Source organism: Lissotriton vulgaris, chromosome 10, assembly GCF_964263255.1.
Source record: "Lissotriton vulgaris chromosome 10, aLisVul1.2, whole genome shotgun sequence".
In the NCBI taxonomy this organism is placed as follows: domain Eukaryota; kingdom Metazoa; phylum Chordata; class Amphibia; order Caudata; family Salamandridae; genus Lissotriton; species Lissotriton vulgaris.
In genome coordinates this window covers 374,000,970-374,014,234 of record NC_141698.1, presented here as the reverse complement: position 1 = coordinate 374,014,234, position 13,265 = coordinate 374,000,970, and the positions used below count along the sequence as shown (strand labels likewise).

Genomic DNA, 13,265 nt, shown 5'->3' with positions numbered 1-13,265 from the left:
TCTTTTAAGGTGCCATACAAAAAAAACACATGCAAAAATACATATAAAACCAACAGCAGCAAACCTGGTAATTGTGGGGTAGTTAAGTGAGAAAAAGAAAATTGGCATGCCAATTATACATGCAATCATCATAAATATATTACTATTCGTTTGTAGCTTTCTTCAACCTACGTGTGTCTCTGTGCTGATTAATATAAATGCCTTTTTGTTTAAAGCCCAATGAATAAACTGCACACAAAAAGATTTTAAAGAGGACATCCAGAGTAGAGAAACATTATTTCTCTTTGCCCATCCCTGAATACTCAGAATAGGTGTTATACAATGTTGCCATGTTGGATGATGCCATTTGGGGTTTTGAGACCTCTACTGACATCATTCATGGGACAGTCCCTTTAAGTTTATATTTTAAACAGAAAATACACTGCTGTTAAAATGGCCACATTGCAACAGTGGTGGCTGATGGAGTTTGAAAGTGGTAGGGCATAAATTGACAAACAAAGTGCAGCATGTCAGTGTTAGCTTAAGCTGATCAAGGAGTGCTTGATTCAACCAAAAGATCTCCTTGTAAAAAATAAGGGAAAATGATGTATTTACATCAAATACTCAAGCAGTTTTCAAGAGTTATGTGCATGGTCCTTGAGAACTTCAGTAGGAGTGTTTAGTTTGTACTCTGAATCAATTCTGATTTATGCATGTTGTTTCAAAAACCCATGCACATGCATGCATACCTGTAGGAAGACATGTATGTGTATATACATACATGTATGCCACATACACATTCAGTGTACAAATGCCTTATCGAAGAATAATTTCTTCATACATTTTCTTCAGATATCCTACATCACCAGGTTGTCCTGGTATTTGGCTAGTTTACCCCATCTTTGTTTATTATCGATGTTGGGTGCTGGATCATGCTGTAACTAGTGGTTGGAGTTCTTGCAGCCATTTGAAATTGACCCATTTAAGTAATGAGTAGCTTAACCAGTCCTACTTTCCTTTGCATTGTGCTCCTACCAGCTCTACATTAGTGGTTGAAAATAATGGAAATAAAACAACTGGATAAATCGATCGCACCTTAGAAGCGTAAGAGGTAATCCTCTGATTAATTGTTTGCTATGAAACTGCCTTTCTGCAGTACTTTACTTGAAACAAATAACAAAAAATGGTGAATTAAATTATGGCCGGTGGTTCCAGAGACCAAAAGTTGGCCCAATTGGTGTCTGCAGTGTTTTTTTTTTCTAATAGCATCTCCGCCTCAAGAATACTCATCAATGGGCGCCAAAGCTATGAGATTACTGAGTGAGTTATGCACCACAGTTGGCAGGTCAGAATCTCAGAGGGTTAAATGGACCTTACATGAGCAATACTTTTGATATATATATATAAAGACTTAAAAATCAGAAGCCCCCACAGCATGGTTCCAATCGGCAGCGAAACGGGCACTGAAGAAAGCCGTAAGGCTGAAACGCATCTGCCCCTGCGTTTCGCATTTCAACAACGAGCCCTGTCAATTTTCATTAAAGTCTGAACCAGCTAGCATGTGTCGGTTCCCTTTCTGTTGGATGGGGAGTGGTGTGGAGATATTGGACGGTTAGCAAGTACCGTCTTACCGGCACGCCTTCCGGTCAGGAGCACCGCGTGTAACTTGCAAAGAAGGTGGTAGCAGTTTCTAGCAGAGGCAACGCGGCGTCCCCTCAAGCAGTCAGAGTTGTTTACCTGGAATGCTGACGGCGATGGGGAGGAAGCATACGGCGGGCGACACTGGTCCGTGGTATGTAGCTGGCTCAGAGAATGAGTTTTCATCATCCCCTGCTCCTGGGACCCTCGGAGTCTAAAACCGTCCCACACCGAACTTTGTTTAGGCATCACTGGATGTAAGGCGCAATCGGAATACTATGTCCGTAGCCTATGTGAGAGGTGACTAAACTCCGACCTGGACTACTACGGAGTGGAGTGGAGGAACGCTGTGGGGGTGGGGCGAAGAGCAGCACCAATGGGGAGAGACTCTAAAGACTTAAAAATCAGAAGCCCCCACAGCATGGTTCCAATCGGCAGCGAAACGGGCACTGAAGAAAGCCGTAAGGCTGAAACGCGTCTGCCCCTGCGTTTCGCATTTCAACAACGAGCCCTGTCAATTTTCATTAAAGTCTGAACCAGCTAGCATGTGTCGGTTCCCTTTCTGTTGGATGGGGAGTGGTGTGGATATATATATATATATATATATATATATATATATATACATATATATAAATAAATACATATACAAAATGGCAACATTCTATTCCTAATAACTTTGGCGCCCATTGACGAATCTTTGTGAAATTTTCAAAACTAATTTTTAGTTTAGATCAGCTCCTATGTTAAAAGTTTGGGGGTGACCGTTAAGGGGGGACCGAGAAAAAAAGGGTGGTCCCAAAACATGTTTTTTCAATGTTAATTTCCATTGGAAAGTTTAGACAAGGCTACAGGTCGAACGAGTGAATGGCATTACCCCAAATTTGGCAGGGAGAAGGGTCTTGGTCTAGAAAGCACGCTTTTGGTTATTTGGTGTAAATCCGTTCAGTAGTTTTTGAGAAATATCAAAATTTACAGATATCGATATTTGGGAATTTTGCCATCTGATTGGCTGAGGCATTACGAGGACGAGCTTGCTGCTGATTGGCTGCGAGAGTTTGCAACTAGGAAGTGTTGGCCGCCATTTTTGATTCCGTTGCATTGAGTAAGGGAGAAAAAGGGCAAAAAATATGGTAAAGAGGAGGGTAGGAGCACTGTAACCTTTGTGGGGTGTTTAGGGTGTGCTATAGAGGTGGTGCAAAGCGTAGTATTCACCCCTACCAGCGTGAAAGTGCTGGGCTACGAAAATTAAGTGAGGTATTGTCTAGTGTGTGATGTTGCTAAGGTGAGCTTGTGCCCGACTCAGGGATTAAAGAGTGAGCCCGAACTGTGTGTCTTATGCTGTGACGTCATGTGCCCTGACCGCTGCAGTACAGTTGTGGAAATAGTGTCAGCATGTGTTTATTCCTACTAGGATGAACTACTGACCCGTACTGGTGTGAAAGTCGTGGGTACAGAAAATATGTGAGGTATTGTCTAGAGTCTCATTGAAGGAGGAAGTGTTGGCTGCCGTTTTGTGATTCGGTTGAAGTGAGTAAGGGGAAAAAAGGGCAGAAAAAGTGAGAAGTAGGAGGGTAGGAGCACTGTAACCTCTGTGGGGTGTTTAGGGTATGCTATAGAGGAGGTGCAAAGTGAACGAATCATACATACCGTTGTGAAAGTGCTAGGCTACGAAAATTAAGTGAGGTATTGCCTAGAGTGTGATGCTGCTAAGGTGAGGTGGTGCGGGACTTGGGGATTAGAGCGTGAGCCCAAATTGTGTGTCTTATGCTGTAAAGTCATTGCCGTGGCCACTGCAGTACTGCAGTGGAAGTAGTGTCAGCATGTGTTTATAACTACTAGGAAGAACTACTGACCCATACTGGGGTACGGAAAATATGTGATGTAGTGTGTAGAGTCTCATGCTGCGAGGCTGAGCTGCTGTCGGACTCTGGGATGAAAGCGTGAGCCCAAACTGTATGTCATATGCTGTGAAGTCATGTGCTCTGGCCGCTGTGCCAAATCTGTCCAAGTTGTGTCAGCATGTAGTCATAGCTATGCGGAGAAACTTTTGTTTCGAACATTGTAACTTGTGTATGGTGCATAGAGGGTGTTATATAGGGAGTGTGAAGGTAAATTAGTGGGTATGAAATGAATTTGGTATTTGGAAAGTGGAAAGCACTGACTCTTACATGTCTGATGGCGCTGGGGGCGTAAAGTGAGGTGCTGCTGGAGTTGGGAATAAAGCTGATGAACTACTGACTCCTACTGTGAACTTTTAACCTGCATGTGCCGTAAAATGTTCGATAAAATGTTGCAAAAGTATATAGTTAGGTTGATTGAAAAAAAAAGTTGCTGAACTTTTAAACTGCAGGTGTCGTAGAAGGTTCCAGAAAGTGTGGTGACAAAATAGGTTGAACTTGTGACCTGTATGTGGCGCAGAATATTAAGTAGCTTTTCGTATGGAAAATTCTAAATTAACCAATGTAGGTAAGTTTTGGAATGTTGTTGAAGGAATGAAGTATTCTGATTTGTTCTTTACATGTATGTATGTGTGTTGCAAAGAGAAATTATGCCATTCCTGGTTTCATTCTTGATGAAGTTGGAGCTTTACATGTACTATGTGACAAAGAAAGAATTGTATGCGTGTGTCATTTGAAATCTGGATAACAACTACAAAGGTGAGTTAGAAATGAACAAGGTGTGTTATGTGTTTATAGTAGTGATTAAGTATTTGAGGTGAGGTTTTTAATTTTGAAAGTATTTTTTTTCAAAGTATTATAGTGTTAGTAAAGTGTGGTGTTTGATATTGGTTATAAAATATGCATAACATTTGAGTTGTTGTTAAATAAGTACTTTATATATGTTTAGGAATTTTTCACAGAGAAGTGTAGTTTGTCATCTTTATTGGACTGTATGGATTTGAAAATGAGGTACAGTGTTAATTTGGGTTTGTAATATATTCGGGGAGATAAAGAAAATGTCGCCCATTTGCAACTGATACTTTTTGTGGAAATAGTGGGGTGGGGTGGTGGTAGGAGACGTATGTTTTATTAAGTTAAAAGCGATAAAACGAAATCTAGAAATGTTATGTGGGCAGGTTGCGGTCTCATTTTTGACACTGAAAGGTAGATTTGAATGTAAGTCAAGGTAGGTTTTTGTACAGTGGGGCCATCTACGGTGTTTGGAGATTACATGGAGAGGAGATGGAGATAGGAAAAGTTATACGTTCCTTTTATATGTAAGCATAGTTTGAATCATGTGATCCTAGGTTGAGATATAATATGAACATGGTTTATGGTTTGCATTTGGGTATAGTTAATAGTTTTTTTAGTTACTGACTAGTGAATAATAAAAAGGTAGATATACTAAAATATATGGTAGTAAAAGTATTAATTATTGTCTGTTCTTGTGGAATAGAAGTGGTTGGGGAGTGCTTCTTTAGAAGAGATATTTTATAAATGTGTGAGAGATAAAAAAAAATGAAAATGTGCTGTATATTTTCTGTATGACTTTGTTGACATTAGAGAAGTACATGAGATTATAAGGGAAACTATTTGTCAGGCTGTGTCGCTGTGGTGCATATATGTAGGAGTTGAAATGGTTCGCGTTTTACTGATGCTGAGCTTCACTATCCCTTTTGAGACACTCGTCAATTTATTCATTTCATTTAATATCTTTAATATAGATATAGTAAGGAGGCGGTATATCAAAAGCTTGGGAATTAGAACTTTGTTTACTCTCCCCATCCCCTGCTATACACTCTACAGAGTGTTTAAACGACTTTCGTAACATATGGATGTCTGCCTAGTAAAGGTGGTGTAGTTCGACTGTGCCCATTTATAAACTGGACTATGGGATTGTTTATGTTTTACCCTCCAATTTGGATGTTTGAATACGTTTTTGCTGATAAGTGTTCCAGTAGACACCTGTTAAAATTTACCCTGAGTATGGGTATAGTGGCGCTACTAGGAATGGTAGGGGTTTCTGTTTGATTTTGTATGGTTAATCAAGGACGGGGGTGGGTGTGAGGGAGGTAGCTATGTTGCTGTTTGAAATACAGAATATAGCAACGTGGAAATGTGGAACTACTAAAGGTGATCTAGTACCACTGGGAGCCCTTATAAAGTGCCCTATTGCATGGTATATGTTTTACCCGCAAATTTGCATGTTTTAATACATTTTGCTGATGAGCTTTTCGGGAGATATCTGTTGAAATTAAGCCTCTGTATGGCTATAGTGGCACTTCTACGTTTGCTTGGGCTCTTTCCTTTATTGCATAATGTTAAGCACGGACGGGTGTTGAGGTGGTGTAGTGGTACTGTGACTATTTATAAACTGTCTTATGGTATGGTGTATGTTTGAGTTGCAAAATTGCAGGTTTTAATAGCTTTTGATGATGAGCGTTCCAGTAGACACCTGTTGACATTAAGTCTATGTATGGTTATAGTGGCGGTAACGGGAGTGCTGGGGCTCGTTGCTTGATTTCGTAAGGTTAAGCTTGGGTATGGGTGGGGGAGGTGTTATATGCTGGTATATGCTGGTTATAAGATGGATATATGTAACCTGGGTATGTGTAGTCAGTAAAGGTAATGTAGTTTCACTGGGCCCATTTGTTAACCGTGCTATGGGATGGTTTATGTTTTTCCCTCTAATTTGCTTGTTTGAATACTTTTTGTTGATAAGTGGTCCGGCAATCACCTGTTAAATGTAAGCCTGTGTACGGGTATAGTGGCGCTAGTAGGAATGGTGGGGGTTTCTGTTTGATTTCGTACAGTTAAGGAAGGGCGGGGGTGAGTGTGGGGGAGGTGGTTATGTTGCTGATTGAAACACAGAATTTAGTAATGTGCAGATGCCGAGCTACTGAAGGTGATGTAGTACCACTGGGAACACTTATAAAGTGCCCTATGGCATGGTATATGTTTTACCCTCAAATTTGTATGTTTTAATACGCTTTGCTCATGAGCGTTCCGGTAGACAGTTGTTGAAATTAAGTTCTTGTATTACTATAGTGTGTCTACTAGTTTGGTGTGGCTCTTTCTTTAATTTTGTAAAGTTAAGGAAGGATGGGGAAGAGGGTGGTGCAGTGGCAGTGTGCCCATTTATGAATCGCTTTATGCATGTTTTTCTGGCAAATTCCCATGTTTTAATACGTTTTGGTTTGAGTGTTCCAGCAGACAGGTACACAAATGACACAACATTTCTGTGGATAAGACATGTTCGTGCTGATAGACACTCTCTTGTACTGTTTTAGAAGGTTGATAGCATTGATGGAAAATTATGAAACTTGGTGCCATTGTAGATTTTAATGGAAGATTACACTGTTTGTTTGTTACTATGGTGTAGTTAGGGTTCTGAGTGGGCAATAAAAGTGGGGGTGCTCTAAAAGGGGGGCAAAGCTCTTAAAGGGGTGTGGGCTATGCAAGTTGGGGCATGGCCTAAATCAAGATTAGTATCACTATGTGATTTAGAAAATCCTCTCCAATTATCGTACGTTCGGAAAAAAACATTCTTTAAAGGATTTCCCTTTCTTCTACAACGTGGGTAACCTAGTGTGATGTCTCCAGTCCTCAGTAAAGAGCAAAATAAGCATGCATACATCGATGTGCATGATGTCACTGCAGTGTAATAAACAAAGAAAAAAAATTGACTATCTTTGAGAGGGCCGAAAATAGAGCCTGGTAGAGAGTCTTTTGGAGGCTCGCCTAAAATAAGTGCCGGTCCTCAGACCAGGCCCAATTAAAGTGCAGTATGCATCCATCCTAAGCACTGTGCCATTCAACCATCTTTTAATTGATGCATGTATTCCTACTTATATACATACACACATCTGTTCACCCGCTTATCTTAAGAATCTATGAGCGCGCTCACCAATAGTAAGCACTGTGCCATTCATGCAGCCATACGCCTATATATGCATAGATATATCTGTCCCAGAATCAATCCTAAGCATTTATCAGCCCATCCGTCTATCGTAAGTACTGGCCTCTGCAATCATTCGTCCTTCCATCCATCCATACATTGATCTATGTATCTATGCATTGATGCATCTGGGCATGTATCCACTCTCCCTTTATTCACCTATACGTTCTTATTTCCGTGCATCGTCTGCCCCAGATTCTAAATACGACGTATTATACTCATCCACCTACCCTCTTAAGGTGTTGAAAAGGCTTGTGAAAAGCATTGACAGGAATATTTTTTTTATAAAGAATAACAAAGCTTTGAGTTGCTTTTTGTAGAGCATACTTCAACACCCTTCTCTAGTGGTGTTTTAAACAAAGGTACATCTAGCAAAAGAAATGTAAAGGAGCTTTTAAGTGTAATATGTTAATTTAGAAACATAACGTTTTGTCGAGTTGTTTATAGGTACACTGTTTTAAAGTGGTTGTGGCTGACAGATACTGAATACCTGTACTTCTTATATTTGAGAAAGTATACCAGAGACCTAATTTGGGATGGTGAGAACCTTGAGTTCTCTATTTCATTGTGAAGTACAGTATAGGAATATAAAAGTAATTGGAAAGCTTTTATGTTCATAATAAATAAGGGGTGTGAGAACTTAGTGAGGCAGGCAAAGTGTGTGTTTTCGTAGCGCTAAAACAAGACCGTGTGTAAGGTGAGAGCAGGTTTGTGCTGGAATTTCCTGCTTGTGGTCGTTTGCAGAGGCGCAACCAGAGGGAAATTTCGGGGGAGACTATTTCTTTCAGCAATAGGCAGAGTGGGGATGTAGGGGCTGTAAAAAGGGGTGAAAAAGAACAGAGTCTCCTTTACAAAAAAATGATATTTTGAAGACCGGTGAAGTACTCAGGATTGTGTGTGCGCCCGGGAAGCTGTGTCAGAGAGTTCGGGGCAATGGGCGTTGCGCGCCTGTTGGTGTGTCTGCTAATCACCGAATACTGATTTTGCTCCTGCGTTGCAAAGAGAGAAGGTAAATCCTGAGAGAAAATGTCTCTTTTTAAAGGATTTCCCTTGTCCTACAATGCAAGTCACTTGGCATGATGTCTGCACTTTTAAGTAGTGATCAATGTGCTTGCTCTCACAGTGTCACTGCAGTGCAATAAAGAAAAAAATAACAAATTACGTTTGTGAGGCCGGAAAATACAGCCCTTTAAAGACCAGTTTCAAAGCCCCCAATAATATAGTGCTGGTGGTCACATCCCCACAGACACCCCCTCCACTTAAAGCCTTGGGTGCAGTGTTATGTTTGTGAAGTTGTAGATAAAATTGTTAGGCTAATAATGGAACTTTTTGTATGTGCTGTTTGGTTGATAATATCATCCTAAGTACATAGATTAAACATTTTGAAAGTACTATTTATAAAGTTGTTTGTGGTGGGTTTCAGAGAAAGTGCTGTGGGGTGGTGGGGTGTTTTGGAGAGATAATTAAATACTTGCTTTATGTTCTATGGCACTACTTGTCATTGTAGTGTTCGTCTGTTGTGCTCCATTACGTTGCAGCACTGGGTCTGGAAGTCGTTAGTGGAAGTTTTGTAATCGTATGTTATTATTTTAACATAGTAAACAAATGTAAAAAATAATTTAATCTATTTTTTGTTTTCAGAAAATTATTTCGTTTGGATTCAAATTTGGAAACGCCTAGAAGAAGTGAAAAAAAAAGAAAAGAGAAGAAAAATATATATTTGACGAAAAGGAAAGATGTTGAAGTAGAAAAAAATGTGAGTAGTACAGAAACTTGCTTACAAAAAATTTAGATGTATGTTGAAACTGTCGAGTAATTTTGAAGCGTAATCTGAATGTAGAAGAAGGTTTAGTGAATGGAGCAATGGGGAAAGTTGTTTATTTTGTGAAATATCAAAATAGAAATGGAATTACATTTTTGAAAATTAAATTTGATCAGTTTGCAGAGGTAAGACAGATTTCACGTTCTGCCGCATGTTTTTTGCTTGTAAAAGACGTGTATGTTCGTAGAAAACAGTTTACCTTCTGTTTAGCATATGCAATAACTATTCACAAATCACAAGGTTTAAGTGTAGATAATGCTTTGGTAAATGTTGGAAGAACTGTGTTTAAAAAGGGAATGGTATATATTGCATTATCTTGAGTTAGAACGTTGTCTGGTTTTCTATGTCATTGATTTTGATGAGAACAAGGTTAGTGCTGATGTTAATTGTGTAATAGAATATAATTGTTAGAGAAGGCTTTATGCTCCCCATTTAGGTGAATATCCTATTTATGAGAAACGTGTTGTGTGTTCAAAACACAAACATGTTGAAGAGTTAACTATTGATGAATGAATGAATGAATGAATGAATGAATGAATAAATGAATGAATATTTTATTGTTTGGTTACTCAAAACCATTACATTAAAACCAAGGTACAAAAATGACAAAGGTTAAAAAACAGAGGAGTCATCTTCTTTAAGGCAAGTCTATGTAATTAAAATCTGAGTACTTGTGAGCTGAGAGGAGTAATGTCCAAAGTCTTGCAGGCCAGCATACCTCGGCCAAGTCTCTAGTCGTTTTAGCTCGAGATGGCCATCAGCTTAGTGCAAGTCTGTTGAATGAATTTGCCGAATGTGGCCATCAGTTTTACTGAGTTCAGTGTGTATAATTGATGAACCGCTCCTTTGCGGTGCGCGTCCCCAGCTGTAAGATGATAGGCCTAAGGTAAAGGCTGTGAGCTGTGTGCAGGGCCGGGCAGCGAAATAGGAGGTGGGCCAGGGACTGCCATTTATATTTACAAAGCCTGCATTCCTTGGTCACTGAACCTGCCCGTTCGGTGGTGTATAATTCTTTAAGGGGCAGGGAGTGTAATCTGTAGGCTAAAATCTTATGTACGGAAGGGCGGCCCACTGCCTGCGTGAGATGGAATTTAGAGTTGTACACTGTATGCGGCAGACTTTGGGACTCGTGGAGGCCTCTTTTTGCCAGTGACTCCAAAACCATGCATGAGAGCAAATGCAGAAAAGCAGAAAGAAAATTAACAGAAAAGAAAAGATGTAAAGAAGCAGAAAATACAAACAAGTGATGATGTTGTTGGATACCAATTAGAAAATGCTTCTGGTGTCAACTGCTATGGTAATGTTATTTCAAATGTTATATTTCACTGATAGAAGTAAGATCCATTCTGCTTCTGGTATTCGCCAACTGTTGGATACATGTACTAGATCTTTAACATTCAGTGCTTATATACAGCAAGATGCACAAGAATTTCTGATGGTTATGCTTGGAGTACTAGAAGATGAAGGAATTCAGATTGAGAGTTTATTTGGACTCAGTTACAAATGGGAACATGAATGGGAAGAGTGTTTATTATCTTCAAGGGTTATAGTTGACAGAGAACAATTTTTATATTTAACAACACCTGACTGCAAATCTCTAGCTTTTTCCAAATTAGTAAAAGAAGCTGATCATGAGATGATGTGTTCTCGTTGTAAATCAAGAATGCTATCTACATTATACCTACAAAGATATGAAAAATATTTGATTATAATGCTGCAACGCTGTGGACCAAATGGAAGAAAAGTGGAAACCAAAATTAAAAATGTTGTTGCTAATCAGTATCTATTTCTGGAAGAACTTTTGCAACAGTTGCTCTTGTTTTCCATGCTGGAAGTACTACTACAAGTGGACATTATACAGTTTATTTAAAGTGTAATAACGGTTGGAGTCACAGTAACGATACACACTTGAAAATAAAACTGAGATTGCCTTATGAATTACCCAACTCATACTTGATTTTTCTGAAACAAAGATTTTAGGTACACCATTCAGCTTCATGGGAAGGTGTATAGATCTTTAAGGAATTCATACTGGATGGTTTGAAAGCGAAATTTTTGATGCATTATCTGGCGTATTTGGAAAATGTGCAGAGAAACTATGTAAGATTTTTAAGGAATTCATACTGGATGCTTTCAAAGCGAAATTCTTGATACATTATCTGGTGTATTGGGAAAATCGTGCAGAGAAACTACCTAAGACCTTTAAGGAATTCATATTGGATGCTTTCAAAGTAAAATTTTTGATACATTATATCGCGTATTGGGAAAATGTGCAGAGAAACTACGTAAGATCTTTAAGGAATTCATACTGGATGCTTTCAACGCACATTTTTTGACACATTATCTGGTGTATTGGGAAAATGTGCAGACAAAGTACGAAGTGAATGTAAGATTTGAACATTTGAAGTACAATTGGATGTGTTATTTGTGTTGATTTTGTATTACATTTGAGAAAATTAGTTTTTTTTTTAACAATCTAGTTGATTGTTTTTATTCCCTGCAGTTTATGATGAAACTACACTGACATCACTGTGAATAGTGAAGTTAAGTAGTAGCTGATGACAGCAAAAAAAGAGAGAAAAATTGTTATCTGAATGTTAAATTGTTTTGCATTATTTAAAAAATGATTGTAATTCGTGAAATGTATTACGTTACAGAGTACTTTTGCAATTTATTTTATGTAGTTGAAAAGTTAGAAAAAAAGTACTAATGACAAATACACAATAGTAGTTCGATATTTAAAAAACCTTTGAAATTCACTGAAAAAAACATAGGTTTTACAGACATTATAGTTGGGAATTAGCATTTAAAAAACCTTAGAAATTCAAAGAAAAAACCATATGTTTTAGATATGTTATAGTTGGGAATTAGCATTTAAAACACCTTAGAAATTCGCCAAAAAAACATAGGTTTCAGGGACATTCTAGTTAGTTGAACATTTGACTCATATAAAACCAGAGAAATTCGCCTGTTATAGTTAGTTGAGCTAACTATAACTTGCGCGCCCGCAATGCACTGCTGATGATGTCACATATAACATCACTTATTACATGGTCAGTGACATCACTGATGACATCTCAAATTACATTACTCTTGACATCACTGATGACATCATGCACATGACAATCTGATGCACATACTGATGCTCTAATGTAAACTTTGATACACCCATTCTAAAATGCTGACTACTATTTTTGAAACCATACACAGAAGAATGCCACATACTACAAAGCACTGACTATTTCCTAAGTCCACACACACACATCCAGTCACTTATACTTGTAGTTACTCATCAATACAGGAATATAGTATGCACTCATACATCTATACATACAGTCACACTCCGCCACTCATCCATAGATTTACTCACACACCTAGTCAGTCATGCAAAGAATCAATCACATACCCATTTAGTCATGTATACAGTTATACACACCAACTTTGTTATTTTTAGACATACCACATCACTTATTTATACAGATACTAACACATATTTACTGTCTTATACAATCACTGATAGAAGCAGACACTTATTTATACACCCACTCTTTAAAAAACTTACTCTCATATATAGTGATTAATATATTCCAACTCTCACATCTACTGCCTTAAAACATTTGTAGTACAAAAGGGGGTGGTGATGGACGGAGCATCTGAATCAATCAAACACTCACACCCAGTCAAAAGATCTGGGTTTAATCCATCACCATTCTTTAGCCCACTCTGCTACCCCAGTTCAGACATGGCTATATGCAAATCAGTCTGACCCTGTGCCTCATGGGAACAGTCCAGCCCGAACTGCCAAGCCATGTCTTCCCTGGACCGGAAACAAACTTCTGAGGACCGGTTTCTGGCATTCCAGCCGTCTTCAGCCCGGCTTGCTTGAATCCAGTGGCAAAGTGAGCAAGGGACTCACGTCTGAGTATAC

General features: G+C 38.8%; 1 protein-coding gene across 1 annotated transcript in view; it reads right to left on the bottom strand.

Moving 5' to 3' along the window:
- Nucleotides 1-13,265, bottom strand: part of LOC147685285 (alpha-N-acetylgalactosaminidase-like) — a 250,557-nt gene that overhangs the window by 2,328 nt on the left and 234,964 nt on the right. The window lies entirely within an intron of this gene.